At 32.8% G+C, this 22055-nt stretch overlaps 1 protein-coding gene across 5 annotated transcripts in view; it reads right to left on the reverse strand.

The window, feature by feature from the left end:
* Nucleotides 1-22055, reverse strand: part of LOC129953843 (putative polypeptide N-acetylgalactosaminyltransferase 9) — an 85682-nt gene that overhangs the window by 37365 nt on the left and 26262 nt on the right. The window lies entirely within an intron of this gene.

Raw genomic sequence — 22055 nt, forward strand, 5'->3', positions numbered from 1 at the left:
TATCAAAAATGCTTTTGCTGATAATATAAGATAACAATCAAAGCTTTTCAGTTCAATTTAAAACTCACAAATTGTCAACGTGTATTTTTATGAACCTACATATAAGTTTTTAATTTAGGATGAAAGAGTTATTGACTTGTTATAAACTTAGAACAAATTAATTTAAGACAAGCTATCTATTTTTGTATTTGTATTTGTACAATTTTGGAGCTATTTAAAAATGACAAGATGACGTATCGTGAATCTTGAGATAAAACTTTTTGCTGGTAAAAAAACATAAATTTAGTTTTTGATGTCTTTAAATGAAGCTAAAGGTTTTGACGTAATGAGAACAATAATTTGAAGTTTTAGACATACATACAAAAATCAACAGTTTCAAGGCTAAGAAATGTTTAATATTTACATATAAGCGAATTCATCTAATAAATAATAAGTAAGCTTAACATCTAACCCATATTTTTGACTGGGTTTATAAGGGTGTAATATTCGTCAGAACGTTTTACCATTATAGATATTCAAACAAATTTTATATTAGCTTTATACGTCAACAGCATTGAATTCGGGGAACTAGGGTGTCTTGAAATAATTATAATAATGAATAAAGCCAAGTTTTATCAATTGGCCATATTGCATATTGACAATGCAAAACAAGGTCAAATTGATTTGAAAAATCAGGCAAATGTATTTTTTACGGCGGGGTATGGAACACTCTTGCTTGGGCACGCTATAAGATTTGGGGTAAGTGTCGAAACATTGCGGAAATTTAAATATAACAACAGGAACTCACCGTTTTTTGTTTAAACGCGCATTTTGCAATTCGGCAATACTTTTTTTTCGGAGTTGGCATTTTTGACAGCTGTCACTTGGTTTGGTTTGCCATTTTTTTGTATAAAAAACGGGCATTCAAGGGGTTATTAATACCCTTAACATGTTTAAAGTTTTAACACAGTGCGAGCTTTAGAAAAATAGGGAAGGATTAAAGAGGAGATACCGATGCATAAATTGGGTGGCGCAACAGTCCGTTGCGAACTAGGGCCTAGTGACTTACAACTCTGAACCATTCCTGTGTGCGAGTGATGTTGTCAGGAATGGAGGGGACCTACAGTTTATATGCCGAACCCGAACGGCTTATTTAAGAAAGCACTTTTTCATGACAAGAGTTACTTTTGAAGAATTTGTCAATTCCTAGCAAGAGGCAGAACCCAAGATCTCTGGCATGACAGTCCAACGCACTAACCATCATACCATGGGTACTACACATTGGTCTTACAGTTTTAAATATCAAAATGATAGGGAAAAGCAGAGCTGGGTAAAGCATTCCACATTCTCGATGTGAGGTTAAAAAAAGAATCTCTATAATTGACAGTACGTCGAAAATTGAGCTCAAAGTTAAACTGATCTGCATTTCTAGAAGTACGAGTATTACGGCTGGATTCTATGAGGGGGGAAATGCAACTCGCTAATTCGACAGAATACTGTTTATAAAAACATCGATAGAACAACGAAAAGCATGAAACATTGCGGCGGTGTTTGAGTGGCGTAATTGTTTCGGTTATAGTTCTATCTCCTATTATTTTCAAAGTTCTTTTTTGGATCCTGTCCAAAATACTTAAACTTGTTTTAGGGGCACGTGCCAAAATATGCGAGTTATGTTCAAGTTTTGGACCAATGAAGGCTTTGTAAATTACAACCAGATCAGCAGGAATGAAACATCTCTTGCCACCGTCGGAGAAATTTTAAGCACTAACAGCATTTTTGGCAATATCAAATATGTGATCATTCCATAAGAGGTGATTTGTGATACACGTACCGAGTATTGAAAAATGATTAGTTTCCTAGATGCAAGTGCCATTTATGGATATTGGCATCAGGGGTGGGTTACGCTTTAACGACAGGAGACAGCATTGTACAATGCTGTTGAGATCAGAATTTAATGAGATTATCATACGCTGCCGTTGAAGTTCCACATCCGAAGGACAAGGATGAGGATCTAAAAACGAATATTAAAAGCTGAGGGTGCTCTCATCCGCGAAACAATTAAGTGGGTTAGAATTTTCAGAAAAAACATCATTTATAAAAATAAGGAAGAGCGTCGGAGACAAAACGGAGCCCTGGGGCACACCAGCGTTTATTTTGTGAATATCAGATTTGAACCCGTCTAATACTACTTGAATTGAACGGTCCGAAAGGTTTTTTCTAACCCAACGAAGAAGGGATTCATGAATACCAAATGCACGCATTTTCGATAAGAGAGCTTGATGCCAAACTCTATCAAATGCCTTTGAAATATCAAGTGCAATAATCTTACTTTCTCCAAAAAGATGTAAAGATTTGTTAAACTGTTCAGCGAGATAAACCATGATATCACTAGTGGACCTATTGCTACGAAAGCCATACTGCTGGTCATTAAGAAGCTTCCTTTCTTCAAGATATTTCTTAAGCTGATAATAATTGATCAGTTTTTCCTTTGGAAATAAGGGACGTTAGTGCTATTGGACGATAGCTAGAGGGGGAGGATGATTCGCCCTATCGAAAATGTCATATCGCCCAAAGCAATTTTATTGACATTTGGTTGCTTTATGATTTGGGAAATATAACCGATTCCTTGGGCGTTAAACCTTTTTTGCGTTTTATGAAATTCTGAATAAAAAGAAGTTTCCAGTCTTATTGCCAAATAAATAACGCCAAGATATTAAAACTGTCATATAGCCCAAAAATGACTTCATCCCCCAAAAACTTATTCAGAGCAAAATACAACAAAGCTCAAAATCGATTTCATATTGCTAAATTACTAATATTGCCCATAAGATGTCATGTGTTTCAACATTTGGACATTTTGAAACAAATTTTATTCATTTTGGGCAGTTGCGAAGTTGTGTGTATATGCAAAGTTTCTTCAAATTCCCAAATCCTATAGAGAATCCAAGTAGTGGTTGCAGTAGGGTTGCTCCTCACTGTTTATACGTGTTTTCAAGCCCAACCACACAAAATTTTTGCTATAAACACACTTTTGGGCGTTATGACATTTCTAAAATGTGCTTTTTATGACATTTAATTTGGGCTTTGTGATGTTTTTTTTTAGTATTTTATGACGTTTCTCTTTTTGGGCTTCGGGACTTTAAGTCATTTTATTATTTGGGTTATATGTCGCTGAGTGATAAGACGTTAAAAACTATGGAGTAAATAATAGTCCCCAAAATAAATGTCACAAAGCCCAAAGTCCAACTCCTATGTAATAAAATCCATATTCTACATTAAAAATTCTTTTATCTAAAGTTTATTTAGACGTATCGACATTCGTTTTGCGCTTTTTGCCAATTTTTGTTTGCTTTTTGGGCTTTGTGAGCAATTAAAGACCTTAAGACCTTTCAGAATTTGGGTGTTATGGTTTTCGGCAAAAATATCTAACGCGGTTCTTTCAAAATCGTTCTGTAATAAAATCAAGCTGCTCCAAGAGTCAAAAAGCGAAACGAAGTTGATGTTAAGGTTATGCGCCATTAGTGACTGATTCTATTAGCACATAACCCTTGATCAGTATTCTAGTAAAAATTTAAGTTTCTCATATCGATAGACAGATGGACGCTCATGTATAGAGTCTTACACTTAACCATGAAAGTTGCAGAGATTAGTTCTTCATTTCGGCCAAAGCCCCTTTTCAAAAATGTAATGATTTTGTTATACAACATTATATTTTTAAATATATAAGTTTACATATTTGCCAATGTTGTTTAAGCGTTTAGACGACTTATTAAATCTGCCATCAGGATTTCACTCATGATATACAATTAAACAACTTGATGGCCCACCCTGGTTGTACACATATAATAGCCTTAAGAACCTTTTATTTTGGCAAATATCATTATTGTTATAAAAAAAGAACGTGATGTTAGGATTTAAAAACAAATAATATAAACAAACAAATCAATCCACTACAAACTCAACAATCTTCCTAAAATTAAACATGTTAAATAAGATAACCCACCATCAAACGTCTTATAAAAACAATAACTCCAACGGAAGCTAAAAAACAAAATATTTTGTAAACAAATAATAAAACAATAAAAATACTAAAACAAAGTCTAATTCAAACAAAATTTTGTGGTTAGACTTCAATAAACAAAAACAAAATTAACAAACAAAATAAAATCCACAAAAGAATGAAATGTTCAAAAAATAAAAAGAATAATACAAAAAAAAAATAAAATAAACTTGAGCGGCAACGTTTGAAAGCGGCCTTTGTTTCAAAAAATATAAAAACAAAAAAAGAACATTGATTAATCGGCTCACATCGCATGCTGCACAGAACATATCGCTCTCAAGTACGTGTGGAATGAACGTTAGTCCATAGATACCGAGTACTTTTCCTAAAAGATATCGATTTAACCTGGAGGTGGATACAGGCATTATACTAGTACTTGACAAAAACCTATATCTATATATTCTCAAAGATAAAACGATTCCAGGGAGAAGGATTGATGTACTTTTTTTAGTATCTTTTATGTTGGATGTAGAGAAATACTATCTAGTTATCCAGTTTTTGTTGTTTTTTCGATTTTAGTAGAAAAAACAGATGATGCTTTTTTGAAATCATTTCAGGGTTTTGCTGCAAAATCCAATCAATGAAAACTTTGATTTTGATATGAGATGAAGATAAAATAAAAACAAACTCGATTTAAAAATTCTTTTGTTTAAGTGTTTGAACCAATTTGATTGTTTAAAAATCCACGATGGTTTAAGATCTTAACTAAAACTATTCTGATGAAATTAAATTCTTAGGCAAGAAGGTTTCTCAACTCAAGTGAAAAGGATGAACCTGGAGGTTTCAGGTATGTAAATATTTGAACAATACGTGAATTTCTTGACCAGTGAGTACAAAGAAGATAATTTTACAATCAGTGATGGTATGTTTGTTTGAAATTGAACTGCAATTAAAAGAGGGCATTGATTTACATTCTAGGGAGGAAGTTTTGGCGCTAAGAACTAAAGTGTAAATTAGAGCTTATTTCATATACCCCAACTCAAAGCAAAATTAATTAGAGAAGTATAGAAGCTTTTCCAAAAGAGGTTTGTAAACTTCGTCAACATCAAAATCTTCTAACTCTAAACATAAAGAATCCTTGATCAATAAGGAAGATGATATATCACACACTTAGCACAGGTATCACGATGAGGATTGAGGGAATTTTCAGCAATCATTGTTTGATTTTCCGATGCGCATATAAAAAATGTCTGCTCATTAACGTAGCCTCTGAATGCAAAATAGGCATCATGCCCTGTATTTGGAGATATTTTGTCAGGAAAATCCTGATTATTTTGATGAATTTTAAAGAGATAATCAGTAAAGCTACGATGTTTCTGCTGATCGACCGGTTTTTGCGTTCTTGCGTTGATTAATATATATAGCTTTAAAATCGGAGTCCTTCGCCAAATACAGTGTTATGTCGTTTGTGGAATGCCTTAATCCAAAAATTGACAAACCTGGGTTTTTGGAACTGCCACATTTAAAAGCTAAAATACAACAGTTAATAATATTTTTGGTGCATTTCACGAAGCAATTTTAGAAGATGTGTTGAAACTTTCAAAAATACTATATTCTGTTCTTGTTGGTACTTCTATAGTTGAACCTGATATGACGAATTGTATGAATTTTTGGCGTATTTTTTTCGGACTCAATTTTCGAGAGTCTTTTACAAATATCGTTATCAGTTTGCTTACTCGTAGATTGGAGCTGATGTTAAAAGAAAAGTTCTAAAAAATTACTGTTTTGCGTGAACCTTTTAAAAATATTTTTTATCCCAAAAGTGTCAACAACAAAAATGTTTTAAAAATTAAATAAAAACTAATTAAGGTAGACAAGTAAGTTGTAAGTAAGTTTGTAGAATCTATTTTCACTTCAGTTTTTGAGAGATTCAAATCTTTTATATTAAATTAATAGATATAAAACGTTTATATTGTTTTTCAATTAGCAATAAGTTTAACGAAGTACTTTTTGGACATACATATATATATTCCTGAAAATCCAGTTTAAATCTCAGTTTTAGAGTATTCAAAGCAGATTTACTTCAAAAACTATAATTTTTAATTTTTTAAAATCTTAAAAGTTTTTGCATTTAATAGAAATTTTGAAAGAAAAAATCACTTTAAGAAACCCTTACACTGTTTATATGAATACAAAAAATAAGATGGAATTGAAGACGAGTTTTAGGTACTTAAAGGCAACTTAATATCATATTAGCTATCATACTCATTCAAGTTACTTCTTAATAACCTTATTTGCTTTTTCTCTCAGATTTAAAGCATTACTTAAGTTGTTAAAAATTTTAAATTGCGTGCAAACAAAGATTTTAGTCGTTTTTGACAGCAAACCGCTTGTTGGTGAATATCGTTTAGTTAAAAATCTTTGGATGAAATTTGTATTTAAACAAATAAACTGCATAAGCTTTATGGCTCATCGTCATCAGCAACAAAGTTGCAAGCAGAAAAATGCAAATAATATTTTAATTTATAAAAAAATAAATAATTTCAAATATAATATGGGGTCTAATCCATTAACGCAAGACGATAAGTTTTGAATTCAACGGAATAAATACGAAAATTAAAACAAAATAATCTCAAAGGAAAGATCAAGACCCTTACGACTTCTCCCTCTCACCTGGATGTGTCATTGGCAGCCTCACATCTGAACGACATCAAACGGCCCCTTAAAAGTTTCATTTATTCATATTTTTAAGTGCATTAACTTCGTAAAGGATGTGTTTTAATACACATATAATTTATTTATATAGCATTTATTTTAAACATAAGGGTTTGCCATCCATTAAGTTTTAAAAATGACTTCGTGCAACTATCTACCACTTTTTACCGTGTGTGGCCGCTTTGCGTTCATGTGTCAGCAATGACGCATATTCTGCGAATAATATTTTTTCCGAGGCTTTAATAGTCTCGTAGAAAGTGAATTCACATAATTCTACACAAAATAAATCAAGTGGCGGTACGTTGTTAATAAATGTTTGTAGTTTTCTAGATAAAAGTGTAAGGTGCCGTTTAGTTGACTTCTACTGGTACTTGAAAATTGACAGGAATGATTAGAGGAAATAAAAATCTCAAGTACTTCTTGTGTTAATTTGTTTATAATATGTAAGTAAACTTCTACAAACAAAATTAATAATTCATTTTTATATGTCAACTAGCTGACCCAACACACGTTGTTTTGTTTTCTAGAGAATATTTTGCTAGAAATAAATAACTTATCGTAAGTGTGTAAGGATGTGGTATATAAATGGGAGAGGTATAGAGCAAATGACAATCTAATTGGAAACTGAAGGCGTTTTAATTGAATTGGCACATCGTGAGACGTGGGTATAATAGGGATTCGTGTAAATAATATATTTTCACCTTGAAATTAGCCATTTAGAATTATGGCTTCGATGGCATTTTTCATTAAATTTTTAATTACTAATCGCGTGCCGTTGCACAATTGTAGTGGATTCAAATTACGAAGCAAAATTACCGGAGATCCAACCTTCAGTTCTAAATTATGCGGTGGCATGCCTGGTAAATCCAATGAGTTCAAAAACTCAGTTAGACAATTTACAGCTTTGGTAGCATCACAAATTGTATCAATATATTAGTATGACACCAAGTCTCTTTGTAACAAATGTTACATCTTGAGGTTTAATTCCTTGGCATCCACATTTTTTGATGGTTAAGCAATAATCGTGCCGAAATCGACCGGTAATTTTATGCATCCAGTTTCATCGGTAGAAACTTTTTCGTCGTCTATATAGCTGTCAGTTGTTTTGAGAATGTTTCAGCTGTGGAATCATCTGAACACGCATATTTTTAGTTGTACTTTTCAACATTACGCCAGAGTGATTTCATCAGCGTACATTGAACGCAGAATAACAGTAAATATTTGTCCGAAATCACCTGCAAGTATTAACAGAGTGCCGCCAAATAGTCTGTCGTTGTTTTTTATATCTTTCAATGTCCTGTTCAACGCCTCAAGCGAATGTTTGTGTGCAATAGTGCATTCATTACAGTTGATAATTTTACACTGTTTCTGCAATGTGGCCATGGAACATTGTTTTTTTATATTTCACACCGCGTCTGGGTTATTTTGAATATTTAGTGGCAGTTTAAATACTGAATGAGCTGTTCTGCCTTAATCCAATAAAGTTGCCGCATTGCCAGAAGATGGAACAGTCAATGCGAAACCATTATTTGATCATATTTTATCAAGAATTAGCGAAATAAGGAACGTTTTGCAAATTCACCTGGTGTTCCCAAAAAAAAGAATCCACCTTTCCCTGCCGAAACTGCGCACATAATGTGGTCAAAATTCATTTGTGGGACTTTGCGAGCAACAGTCACTGAATACTATCGTAAGATCGTTGCACCGTGTACGTTGTCAGATTTACCGAATGTATATGCCAAATTTCATTGAAATTGGTTAAGCCGTTTCGGAGGAGTATGGCAACTAACACTGTGATAGGAGAATTTTATATATTAGAATTAAGTAGTAATCTCTTATAATAATCACATTTATGTATGTTTTATCACAAATGTTGTCGTAACTTTATTTCTTTACTATTTCTTAATTTCTCTTAATAAAAATGTTTAAAAATATTTCCCAATATTAGGTTTATCCGTGAAGCTGTCAATTTGAAACTTTCATCTCTTGACATTTGACAGGTACATTTTACGCCATTACTAAAAAGGAAACGATACACGCTTTAAAAATGGACAGATTCAGTTCACAAAGTTATTAAATTCAGCTTTCAGTTAAATAACAAATTGTGATTAGCTATCATTTTGACATAAGTGGAGTTGACTTGATGGTTAGGGAGATTTTTCTTGACTAACTTTCAAGTCAACTTTTTGATAAAGTTTGGTTTATTTGGAAGGACATTTTTTTTGAACTAGCCAATCAGATACTAGCCTTATTATCAAGCCCCTTATGTCGTCTGAACCGGCAATGCATTGAAATTATAAAAATTCACTACATAAGTGGTTACAATTTTGCAGTTACAGCTTATTTCTAAAAGACTTCATTACCAAACTTTTTTTGAGGCTACGAGAAATATTCACGAACTTAAAGATAGAATTCTTGAATTAAAAAGAAAATTTATTAAATTACAAATAAAAATGTGTTTATATTGAAAATGCAATTATTACAACAAATCGTCTTTTTTATGATTAACCACAGCTAACCGGGTTCTACTGTTGGCATTAGGTTGACATTTGAATAAATTCATTAATATTTTCATTCTTTTTGTATACGTTTTTCTTAATCTCTGACACACAAGTAACCTTTGGCTTAAAGAAACCTTTACTTTCATTATCTACAAATAAAAGGTATGTATGCATAAGTCTTTAATAAATTACCGGATTAATTAGTCAACATACAAAATACATAATATAAACATTAGAGTGGTTCAAATTTCAATTTGTTTAAATTAAAAAAAAAAAAACTATCTGCGTTAAAAAGGTGTTAAATTATGCGTCAAGTTTCTTTACATTATTAAAAGCTTCTTTTCCTACGGATTGTGGTTGCATTTTTAAAATAAGGCTGTTTTGTTAAATGCACTTAAGTACTGTCGGCTGGTATGCCTTGTTTTTAAGAACTTTTCTACACGGTTATGGTCAATTTCAATCTACAACCAGAAGCAGATCATAAAGTCTTATCACTTCCAAACTTTATTTGAGTGTTTCACTCTTAGTTCAGAACCATTTCATCACTATGTTCTTACTAAAATTTAAACCTTTCTCCATACATATGTGAGACACCCTAACGTACATGAATACAAGTATTATAACCAAGGTCGTCAAGTTACACAAACTCCAAACATATCTACAAACATTTATATTAATTTAATTATTTTCTCTGCAAAAGTTTCATTTTCATTTCCTTGCAAGTTCCTATAGTATATTGTTGTGGTGGACATTCTGGACAGAAAGTGATGTAGATGTCATGATGAGGATGATGATGGGAAATTACTACTTTTAATCACTCTATTTTGTTAACGGAAACAAAGTGTCGTCGTTACCTATATTTACAATTGTTTCCATTCCAATAAAATGTCTCTGTTTTTATTTTGTACATGCATAAAGATTGAAATACTAGATTGTGTCGAATTAAAACACAAGAACAACAAATTAGAAAAACTCAACAACGACAACAAAAAATGTAGGTAATGTCTGTCCTGTCTCTATAGCTGACTTGACTGGTTGACCACCGTCGACCACCCATAATCATTACCTATCCCTGATGGATGCCATGCCAGTGTCAGAAGCAGAAGCAGAAACAGGAAAAGCATACGTTTTCGGCATTTCAATGAATAATTGAAGTTCCACAAATAGCAAAATGTCACCTTCAGTAATGAGTAAGTGTCCAATCCAGTAGAGTTTACTCTTGGCTCTTCGTTCAGCGTCCAACGTTCAACCTGGATGCGGCATCAATTATTGTTAAGATTGTATCTTTGTGTCTTGTTTTGTTTTTTTGTTTATAAGTAATCGTAAATGGCGTTGGTGATGAATGTCAACCTGACAACACAATGCATTCCTAATTCTTATGCGCTCGCGAAGAAGAAGGACCCTCTACACACTACGCTTAACCGCTCAACCGCTCCACAGAACAGTGATTACAACTTCGACTATAACTAGGACTATGACGACGACGATGGACACTGGACAACGGACGACACGTTGTCGGCAAACCGCAGCGAAACAAACTACCGATTCCAATGAGGATGACGATGAAGACGAGCGACGACCGACCGACGACGTACAATGACCACGAAGACGAGAAGACGATGACGATGAACATCTGTAATGAATAATTCACGAGGAATTTAAATTGTATCCCAAATGGATGCCAACTTATGCTGGGATTAAACTTAAACACAACACTTTAGCCGGACAGGTACCATTTCCTCAGCTGCTGCTGCTGCTGCTGTTGAAGCTGAAGCTGCAGTTGAAGCTGCCGACCAGCTCCAGCAGCCGTCAATGTTTTTAGTAAAACAATTTTAAACGCAAACAGGTTCGCTGCGCTGCGCGCTGGCTGGGTCAATCACTGGCACTTTGTTGACTGGACCCTGCAACTTTATCTACTCTATGGTACCTCTGTCTCAACCCAACCTACTACCACTAGATGGTAGTTCAGTTCAGGTTTCTTTTTCCACGGTCCGTCGGTCGCTCGGTGCAGATACACGGCTACGACTACGATTACGACTCCTGTTTTTGTTGGCATATAAACAGAATATGTAAAAACTATAACACATCGGATTCTGGAGGCTTTTTTCAGGCCATCCACATAAAATATACATATATTCGACATTCGTTCGTTCTGACAGGACAGGCAATCAAAAATTTATTGCGGGATGACATAAAAATGAAGTAGATTCGCGGTGTATTGTACAGGTACCGTGCACTGAAGAACAGCACATTAGTGCAGAAATGCAGAAGTGCAGAAGAAATGCACGCATCAGCCGCCACGTCCCGCCACACCGCGCGCTGGCCGCCGCTCCAGAGTAGAGGCCAGAGGCATTTTTGTGCACCACAGTGGACCTGGATGTGGATGGGGATGTCGATGTGGATGTGGGAACAACATATGCAACGAGGGCATGCCATTGACCGTTTACTTGAATACTAAATGATTCTATGTCCAATGTCCATGATATTCGTGCAGTGAACGACGACCGACCGGTGAGATTATAGACTTGCACCATGCACCTCGACCAAGAAGACGATGACGACGACAGATACAAACCTATATAGCAGTTTGAATTCAAAATCAACAATCACTGGATATAATATAGCAACGGCCCCAATCATTGACGAACGTTGCAAAGAACTCGTTGGGGTATAAAGTTCCCATAAAGTTATGAAAGAATTTTTTGATAAAATTAATATCCTCTTTTACTTGAGTGAATTTGAAGATTTAAATTGAGATTTCAATCCAGGTATAATTATTAAACTGGACTAAAAGACTGATCCATAAGCTCTAAGCAAAAACTTATAACGGATGAATAAATAATCCCATCTGAATTCGATCTAATTTTAGTCTACAAAATACGAGTTCGAATAGGGTGCTTGTCAAAAATTAATTTGTCGATACAAAATTCTTACTTTTTCGACAATTATTGACAAGGTTCGATTATTTAACAGATTGTAAAGTTGTTCTTAAGCATACTCATAAATATCTAAGAGTTCTAAGAATTTCGAAGTAATTTGGAAACTGTTATCCAACGGTCTTAAAAAAAATTAAAATATCTTAACGTCGCAATATTTTTATTTTCGATCAACAACGAACACTAAAAACAATTCCTTGAATTAAAATTAATTATTCATTTATGTACTTAGTACGAGTTTCCAAAGTTTAATCTGAGTTAATTATTGGTATAAAGTATTAAAATGCATTTTTCAACGGAATAATTGATCTCTGTTTATTTTGTAAGTACCGATAAAAGTTGTAGGCGTGAGAGCATTTTCGTCTCGTAAAAATAGATTTTCTTATTTTTTAGGTAGTTTATGGTAAATAAATAAATGTTTCACAATCAATTTGTTTTCATAGAACTGCTTGAATGGATAACAGACGAAAACAAATTCTGGCGGGGTTGAAAATACTTTATTTTTTTTCTTTTGGATTGAGACTACGAGGTGGTCTAAGAGTTTGAGTATTATGGTTTTTAATTTAAGATTATCTTATTTATATTCTTAACGTAGACATTAAGTATGAAAAAAGAGATAAAATAGATTCCAAACATTTTTTTAAAGAATTTTTGGAAAATAAAATAAAAAAAAAGAAAATATGTGGATTCTTTAATATTTTTAATTATTGCTTTCAATTTATTACGAACTGATCCAAAAAGAATTTTAATATATAGGGAATTTCATGGATTGTTTTGAACGATGTGTTTTTATAAGAAAACGGATGTTTCATTTTGATGTGAAATTAAATATCTTTAGTTTTCGTAAAAATCATTGAACTAAGAAATTAAAGGGTCGGAAATTTAACATTTTGATTCAAGTCAATGTGAAATTCAAACATTTCTTTTGTTTTTACTTCGAATTAGATTTAAGTTTTCTTCAAATTATTTCTTGAAAAAAATTGAAATATTGAACCTGTCAGCTTGGCGTCATCAAATGAGTTTTCCAATAAGAACTTTATAACTGACCCAATTGTAGAACTTAAGTCACATCGCTTTAAGTAGTCCATCTTGAGTCGGATTAATCTTGTATGGGTGTAAACAAAGATCGTTATGCAAACTACGTCATAACTTATCCTGACCAATACAATTTTGAGAACTTTGTGGCTGTGATGTCTTCGACAGACCAGTTTTTCACTGGCACGGCAACGTCACAAAGGAAATTTTGTATAATTTGAAGTCGTTGCGCGTTCCTATAATTTACCATGAAGAAAAGGTAGAGTTTACTGAATAAATTGATAATGACCGTTCGATGATAAGTGAAAGGTTTTCACAAGTTAAATTTAAAGTTGTCAAGTTCCTCTTAGCCTATAAGACAACCCGATACAGCAGTTTAGAAAGTTTTTATTTGCGTGTATCGAAAATTTGTATATTTTGATAAAACATTTCTTAAAGAAGTATGCCACCTCCTTTCGTAAACCTCTCCCAGTACTGTTTGGTCTTTCCATTTATCAAGCTATCTGCGTAAAGCTTTGGAAATATTCTTTTATTTTTTCTGTTCATAAAAAAGGACCAACAAATTATGTTATGAACTACAGGCCCATAGCCAAGCTGTTTTCAATTTGCAAGCTCTTCGAAACCATTATCTACGACTCTCTCTATTTTCATTGTAGACCTCTTTTTTCTTCCCAACAACATGCCTTCTTAAAAAGCAGATCCACTATAACCAATCTTACTAAATTTTTGTCCAAAACTCTAAACGAATTAGAGAAAGTGAATGGAACATTATCAATACAGACTTTAGTAAAGCCTTTGATAAAATCAGTCACCAAATGATTTATCTTAAACTAAAAGCCCTTTTCATTTCATGGCTCAGATCGTGCCTTAATAACCGCCGGCCGCCGATAAAGTGTTGTTTTAAGGTTCTCAAACTCAAAAGGGAGCCACATTGGCCCTTTATTATTTGTCTTAACAACTGTCTCTATTTACGCTGAGGACATGAAATTAACAGAGTTTATTTCTATTCCATCTGATTCTGGCTTAATCCATATTGATCTTGACTCATTTCAGATTTGGTACGACAAATTATTTTGTTGGAACTCAACGTAGCTAAATGCCAATTTTTAAAATTTACTCGTAAGCGTTCACCTCTTCCATAACGAACTTACAGTCAGCACGATGTTATCATTTATTTTTTCTGTTCTATTTGCGACCTGGGAGTTATTTGTGATACTGACAAAATTTCGAGCCCATTTTGATTATATTATTAACAAGGCCAAATAGAATTTTCGAACACCTATTTAAATTGAATTTGTACAATGCAGATTTCTTCGGTTTGTAGTTCAAATGCTTACTTGGTGTGATAATGTGGTCCTACCGCCTTCTGAAGATCACTTAAAACTTATTAATCTGCAAAACACTCCCCGCAAAAACAAATTTTTGAAGTGCATGTTCTAAACCATCTTAGAAATCATTTAAACTTTTAAGTTTGTGTTATGAATTTGATAAGTCTGATGTAAGAATTTGATAAGTCTGATGTAAGAAGTGAGTTAAAAATTATGCTTTACCCAAAAGCTACGAGTATAATGAAACATTTAAGATGATTTAGTAAGAAATGTCTATTTAATGAAGTTGAATAATTTATTGTTTATACCACCTTTGGTTGGGAGATCTTGTAATACAAAAATATTTCAACAAGTACATTTTCTCAAAAAGCTCAAACATTTTTCTTGGAAAGTATTTTTACCTACATTCAATTTCTTTGGGATGTTGGTTATAATTACATTGAACCTTTGTACGAACAAAAAATATATTTCGAAGGTTATTTCGAGAGAGAAATTTAAAAGGACAGCAGAAAAATTGAAAATTGTCTATATGTAAAAAGGGAAAAACGATGACAAATTAACTAAATAAATAAAAATTATTCCTGTTTCGTGACCTTTCGTAAGAATAAATTTAATCCTATGTGGGCTTTAGCTTTTTTATTTTATTTCAAAATTAAGCTACGATGACCTTTTAAGAGTGGTTACTTGCTTCTAATATTTGAAATAAATTATTTAAATAAAAAGAAAAATATTTTTTATATTTTAGTATTTTAAAAATATGTTGAAGTCTTAAAGATAAGACCTGTACCTGGAGAAGGGTGTAACCACTCATAAAACATCGTCAAATATTTGTTAAAACAAGACGATTATAACTTTCAACTGGCCATATTGTTTTTTCAATAGCTTCTAAAAAGTTTGCAGTCTATTTCTCAAGTTTAATTTGTTTTCTAAAAATCTTGATTTTATGATCCGTAAATTTATATAATTTATTAAAAAAAAAACCTTTTTTTGAACCCTTTGAAGGCTAATCAAAATTGTATTGTACAGGAAGCTTAACAAAAATCATCAACCAAAATAATCTGCGATGGAATGCCACAAGAATCTGAACTTGGACCTCTGGCAGTGAACATTTATACCGCTGGTCAACCATCTAACCAACGTATCTTCTTTACCCGAAATCGCTGTTAAGAGGAGCATACATATATAAAACTGAGGACTGAAGGTCAACAGCGACAAGGCAGAACTTCTATGCTTCCCATCACGAGTGATTGTAGACTGTACAAAAACGAAGATAAGCCTATAGTCCTGTGTGAATTGGGGCCATTCTTCACCATCTAGCTCGGTCTCTAGCTAGCTCGTCGTTCCATCTTCATTTTCGCTCGTTGTCTATGCATTCGTGACTATAGATCACGTATCTCTAAAAACGACCCAAGGTGCTTTCATCTGCTTTTGTCATATGCAATGCTTCTTGACACTTTGTTCAATATTGGAAAGGGATTAGGCCATTTTATTAATTTTTTAACGGTTCGATTAAAAATATCAGTGCCAAGAAAAACCTTTAAGTACTCGCTTTTAGAATTTAACATTAAAAGTATTTAAAAATTAATTATCGTTTGCTACTACTCAAAACTTTTAACGCATTTATTTCAACACTGCTTACCTTAGATAATTCTTCATCGAGTAACTTCACATTTTGAATGCATATGTCTTTAAAATACATTTTCTTTTGAAGTAAGGTATAAACTATTACCTGAGAATTTTGTAAGAATTGTTTCACTTGAGAAGTGCATCATTTGGCCAAAAATAATTATACAGCAAAACCCGGATAAGTGCTTTGCGCTTAAGTACCTTCTTATTTTAAAAAACAAATTTCTGGTATCTACTCTTTATTTGGTAAGACGTATATTTTTCACGAGATAATGTACCCGTAGCCACTTGATGCTGCACCGTAATCTTTCGGTGATAGTCCTACAGGCTAAATACATATGCATGTATAAATACAGTACTGTGCAAAAAATTTGCAACTAGAACCTCCAACATTTTTTATTAAAAAAATTGTTTAGAAAATCAAACAGGCATGTTCTTTCTTTAGTTTTTCAAACTTTTTTGATATTACTTTATAATTGTTGGGAAAAAAAAGAATACTCTTTATTTAAACAAAAAATAAATCACTAAATACTTTAACAGTTGGTAAAATTGCTGTGCAAAATATTTGCATCTTAGACCTTACATCAAAATTTAAAACTATTTTCTTACTTCAAGACAACGAAATGTTAATATTTAATTTAATTTCTGGCATCGAAGCTAAAAAATTATTAAAAACCGTTTTTGGAATGTCATTCCAATGCCTCTGAATTCCAGCGAAAAGGTCACTTTTATACTTAGAAATATTTATCCAAATTCTTTTCTTCAAAATTATCCACAGGTTCTCTATTGGGCTTATGTCCGGAGATTGGGATGGCCATGGTAAAACCTCAATCTTTTTTCCATGTCTACATAGTTCTCAGACTTTATCCAAGACCAAAATTGAATTGAACCACGTATTTTCGATTAAGCCTCTCAGCTCTTGGTCTTCTGACATGTTTTCCACCCAATCCAAGCATATTGAACTTTGATACGTCAGAAAATAAGACCGTTTCCCATTTTTGGGGACTCAAATTGAGATGAGTTTTTAGAAAAGCCAAACGAAATTTCACATTTTTTTTAAAATAAATGGTTCTTTTGCTATTTGAAAACAACACAATCCGGCCTGCAGTGCGCGACGTCTAACAGTTGATGAGTCAATGGGTTAACTAAGTTCAATTTTCGCTTCCCTAGATGATTCAGTGGGTTTTCTTCGGAAGAAATTTGATATTTTTTAATCATCTTTTACAGTGGTTCTTCGAAGCCTTCCTCCTCTACAAATAGTTCATTTTTGAATGAAATATTTTTTTCAAATTTCTTTTTGTGATGCTACTTTTTTGAAATCACTCCAAATTCTGGATTTTACATCCGATGAATATTTATTTTCCGCCATTTTCAAAACGAAATCCCTTTTATCGATTAAAGTCCCGGCAAAAACTAACTCAACAAATCAAGCTACACGTATAAATTCACCCGTCTCAAAATAAATCAAATAAAGCGTTATTAAAATGAGACGAAAAGAGAAATGGGAACTAGTTCCAAATATTTTGAACAGCTGAAATTTTCATTGGAACAACGTTTCTTTTTTTGATAGCGGTGACAGTTGCAAATGTTTTGAACATCGCAAAAACGCTTATAACTTATAACGGGTGTTTTCTGAGACGACGTATGGTTATCAATCTGGAAATATTTGATCTTTTTGACAGCTGTCACTTCATTTATGCTCAGCTTGGTTTGTCATTTTGCAATGAATACACTTACTCCTGAAAAACTTCTGCAAATCGTTCCGTTTCTAGTTTATAGTATTTGTGAACATAAAATCACTAAAGATCCTATTTTTCGGCCTTCAGGGTTGGCTGACCCCAAAATGCCACTTATAAAAATTTCATGAATGAAAGAGTGAATTCCAAAATCCTACGCCACTGTTAACAAATCGAAATTTATTTCTATTGCCCTGTGGAAAGCCCATAATAACATTGTACATATAGTACACTGCTGCTGCTAAGGCTAACCAATGACCAGCCACTTGAGTTTAAGCCAAAGCCAAGTAACTCCGAGTTCGTTCGAATATATAACCTGCTTTACCGGTTAGTTTCAAAGAGAAAGAGAAATGCAACACACGATCAGTTGCTAGCCCGCTTAGTACGACTTCGAATGCCAACGATACCAACCTAAACTAACTAACCTAACAACATCGAACAAAGTTGATAGTTTGGTGTTTGCAGCGTTGTTGTTGTTGTTGCAAACAAAACTAAGAATCTCAAGATTCTCAAGCACCAAACCAAACCAACCTATCGATAAACCTTAAAACGTGAGCTGTTAACTCGTCCGTCGTCGCCGGGTCGTCGTTAGTCTACGTCTACAAAGTCGTAAAAATTCTATGAGTTTAAGAACCTTGATGCTATTTTTATTATCATTAGCTTTATGCTTCTTATTTTTTTTTTTTTTAAATAGCATCTCAAAACGTTAGATGACAGTAAGATATTAATTCCCATTGCCATAAGATTCATGAATCACAAAGATTATTGTCTCAGATACCTGCTGAGCAGAGTCTTGTTAAAAAATAAACAAAGTGCAGAAATCATAACATTGGCAGTTAGAAATTTTGTTTGAAATTAAAATTCCAATTTATTTAAACAATATAATAATTAAAACGTGCACATGCACACAATTGTTTCTAAATACAAAACTTATTCACATTTTGAATATTTTAAATAACTAAATCTTATTGTTGAATTCTTTTATAAGTATGTGCTGTGAGCAGAAACCTTGAGGCGGATGCAATTTTTGATTTATTATGCCTTGCACGGTTTGTTTTGCCTAAAAGCAAATATAATTATAGACCTAGGTTAAAACTTTAAAAGCAAACGATTAAAACAGTTTTATGGGCAATTTATAGTTGAGTGAGGGAATATGAAGTGATTTGGATATAATTCAGTTGATGACATGATACTAAAATATTATTCATGGTTTTAGGCCAGTGGTCAGATATTGGATTTTTCTAACCGTAGCTAGTTAGAAAATGCTGCAAAACATTTGACTTACGATCGCGAAATTTTTAATTTTGCTAAAATTTCTAGTATCACGTTTTTAATTAACATAAAATCGTTGAATAGCGTTTAATTAGCAATGTCTTATAATTATTCAGTATAAAAATCGTAAATATTAATTGTATAGTAGGTAGATACAAGGTTGTGCAAAAGTTTCACTTGTCGCTAAATTTGTTACCCTTTCTTAAGATACTATGCAACTTGAAGAAATGAATGTGTAGACGATTAATTAAATTCTATTTTTAGGGAATTTAAAATAGTGAATAAATTAGGGGTACAAATATTAAATCAGTTGTTTTGCTAAAAGCTATGTCTTTATGGAAACAGGTCATGTTGATATAAATTTGAAAACATTTCAAAGATTAATCTTCTTTAATTGTTAAAAAGATAGAAAAAATCACAGTTCAACTCAATGGTTAAAAAAATCTTGAATCTCAATTTTTGTTTACCCTACTTCATGTTCGTTAAAAAAGATAGTTAGTTTTTAATAATTTGATTTTATTATTTCAGTTTTATAAGAATGAAAGAAAAGCAAAGCTTTGAAAAAGTTTTCAAATATGTATATGTATATTTTTTATTCTAATGATGCTTAAAAATAATTAAAGGTGTTGACGATCTGAATGAGTACTGATTGGATAACATACAAATTCAACGTGCAGAAATACATGACCAGACAGCAATTGTGGTTATTTTAAATCCAAGTCATTAGCAATGGGTTCTGATCTCGACCGTTCCGACAAAACCTGAAAATCAAAAAAATACTTAGTCAACAAAAAAAAAACCCGATCAGAAGTTTTATTAGAGCGGAATCAATGTTGTGTTTAATAAGCAAGGAATACATTTGCCAGTACTCAGAAATAATGGTCTAAGAGTCCATCCAGCGATCACACTCATATCCCCATTTCTGGTTTCTAGTATCGAATGAAAGTTCAATGCTAAACATAAGCATCTTCTTAAGCCTTAAAAATAAATAAATTAGGTGGCGCAACAGTACCATTTTAAAATAGGGCCTAGTAACTAACAACTCTCAACCATTCCTGTGTGAGAGAACTTTTTGTCAGGGATGGAGGGGACCTACTGTTTTAAGCCGATTTCAAACAGTTTATTTGGGAAAGCCCTTTTCATGACAAAAATTACAATTTCTCTCAAGAGGCAGTACCTGTGAAAAAAAAAACTTTTTACAAATGGTAAAAAGGCTAAGGACGTAAGGACGATAAGGGTATCAATTTTTTAACTTCCCATAGGAAGTTATTGTAATGGGTCCGATTTGTCAAATTGAAAATTTTGACATTTCTCGGCGTTTCAAGGTCCCTAGAGTAGAAATAAAAGATTTTTAGAAAGATGTCTATGCGTGCGTGCGTCGCGAACGTCCGTACGTTCGCGACGTTTTTTTTTAGTCGTCCATAGCTCAAGAACCAGAAGAGATATCGATTTCAAATAAATTTTGTTATACAGATAATAAGGCAGCAAAATGCAGAAATGGCTCTCAAGAAAATTGCCTGGGTGGTTTTTTACCATAGCAATTTGAAAAAAGGTGATAATTTTGGTTAACCCTAAATATCTTACGAACCAAAAACGCTAGAGACTTGAATTAAATTTTATATAATAAATTGTAACGTGATTTCAAAGAAGTAATTTTTTTGAAAAAAATCCATCTAACGGTTTTTTTTATAGATCAAAAAAACTGAAAAAAAAAATTTGTCACCTCCAAAATTTTACGAACACAATACGATTTCATCTCCAAAACAATTTTGTGCAACGAAGAATAATGTTTTTGACATCTGGTAAAATTTTGAGAAAAATCGTATTGACAATTTTTTTATAAAAAATAAAACTAAAAAAAACATTACTCAAAGTTGGTAAAAATTGAATATCGATTCAAATATCTTTTCAAAAACTTAAAATTTAGGCTTTAAACTTATTTTATCTTATAAGAAATATTGTTTTCAACATTCTGCAAAATGTTGAGAAAAATCGAATTGACAGTTTTTTTTACAAAAAATAAAAACCTAAAAAAAATTAACAAAAGTTGGTAAAAATTGATTTTCGACTCAAATAGCTTTTCAAAAATTAAAAATATTGGCCTCAAACTTATTTTATTTCACAGAAAATATTGTTTTCAATATTCAGTAATTTGTATATAAAAATCCAACAGTCCGTTTTTTCATAAAAAATAAAATCTACAAAAAAAAGTACGCAAATTTGGTAAAAATTGATACGAGTACATATAGACAAACTTTTAAGCAAGACAAATCGACAGACGAAATGGGAAGTGTTCAGCGTGGGTCGCATCCCAGCCTTTTTTTTTATTTATATGGTCGGAAGAAAGCATGCCCGATGTGTGGAATCTCACTCCGAATAGGAATGTCCACCTTTGACCAAATATTCAGACAATAAGAAATCAAACGAAGAATAACTCAAATCGCAAATCGCTGCTTCTTTTGTCTTACGGCTCATGTACACTAAAAACGATTTATCGGCCGATATCGGGTTGGAACAATTTGGACGACCGTCTCAGACGTTCGACTGCCTACACTGCTTCCGACCGCGGACGATATCGGTTTGGAGCCTGAATTTATGAAGCTTGGGCCTAAAAATAATAATTTGTTTAAATGGACGATTTCAAAGAAATGTATATTTTCGAAATTCAAGACGTGCGTCGTAGCTGTGTATGGGTTTACGAAATATCTATGCAAAGAAAACAATTAAAGATTTGAAATAAATAAAAAAAATAAAAATATTCTTGATCGACGTTACAATTATTTCTCTTATAAACCTTAGAATTCTTTGAGAAATATGTTGTTGCGACTTGGGTATCTCAAGTCGGTATTCTGTTGAGGTTCCCGGCTGTGATAACGGAGGGAAGCAGGCTGTGACATATCTGGCTAAGGTTCTAAAATACCTAAATC

Source organism: Eupeodes corollae, chromosome 1 (genome assembly GCF_945859685.1).
Source record: "Eupeodes corollae chromosome 1, idEupCoro1.1, whole genome shotgun sequence".
Taxonomy (NCBI): domain Eukaryota; kingdom Metazoa; phylum Arthropoda; class Insecta; order Diptera; family Syrphidae; genus Eupeodes; species Eupeodes corollae.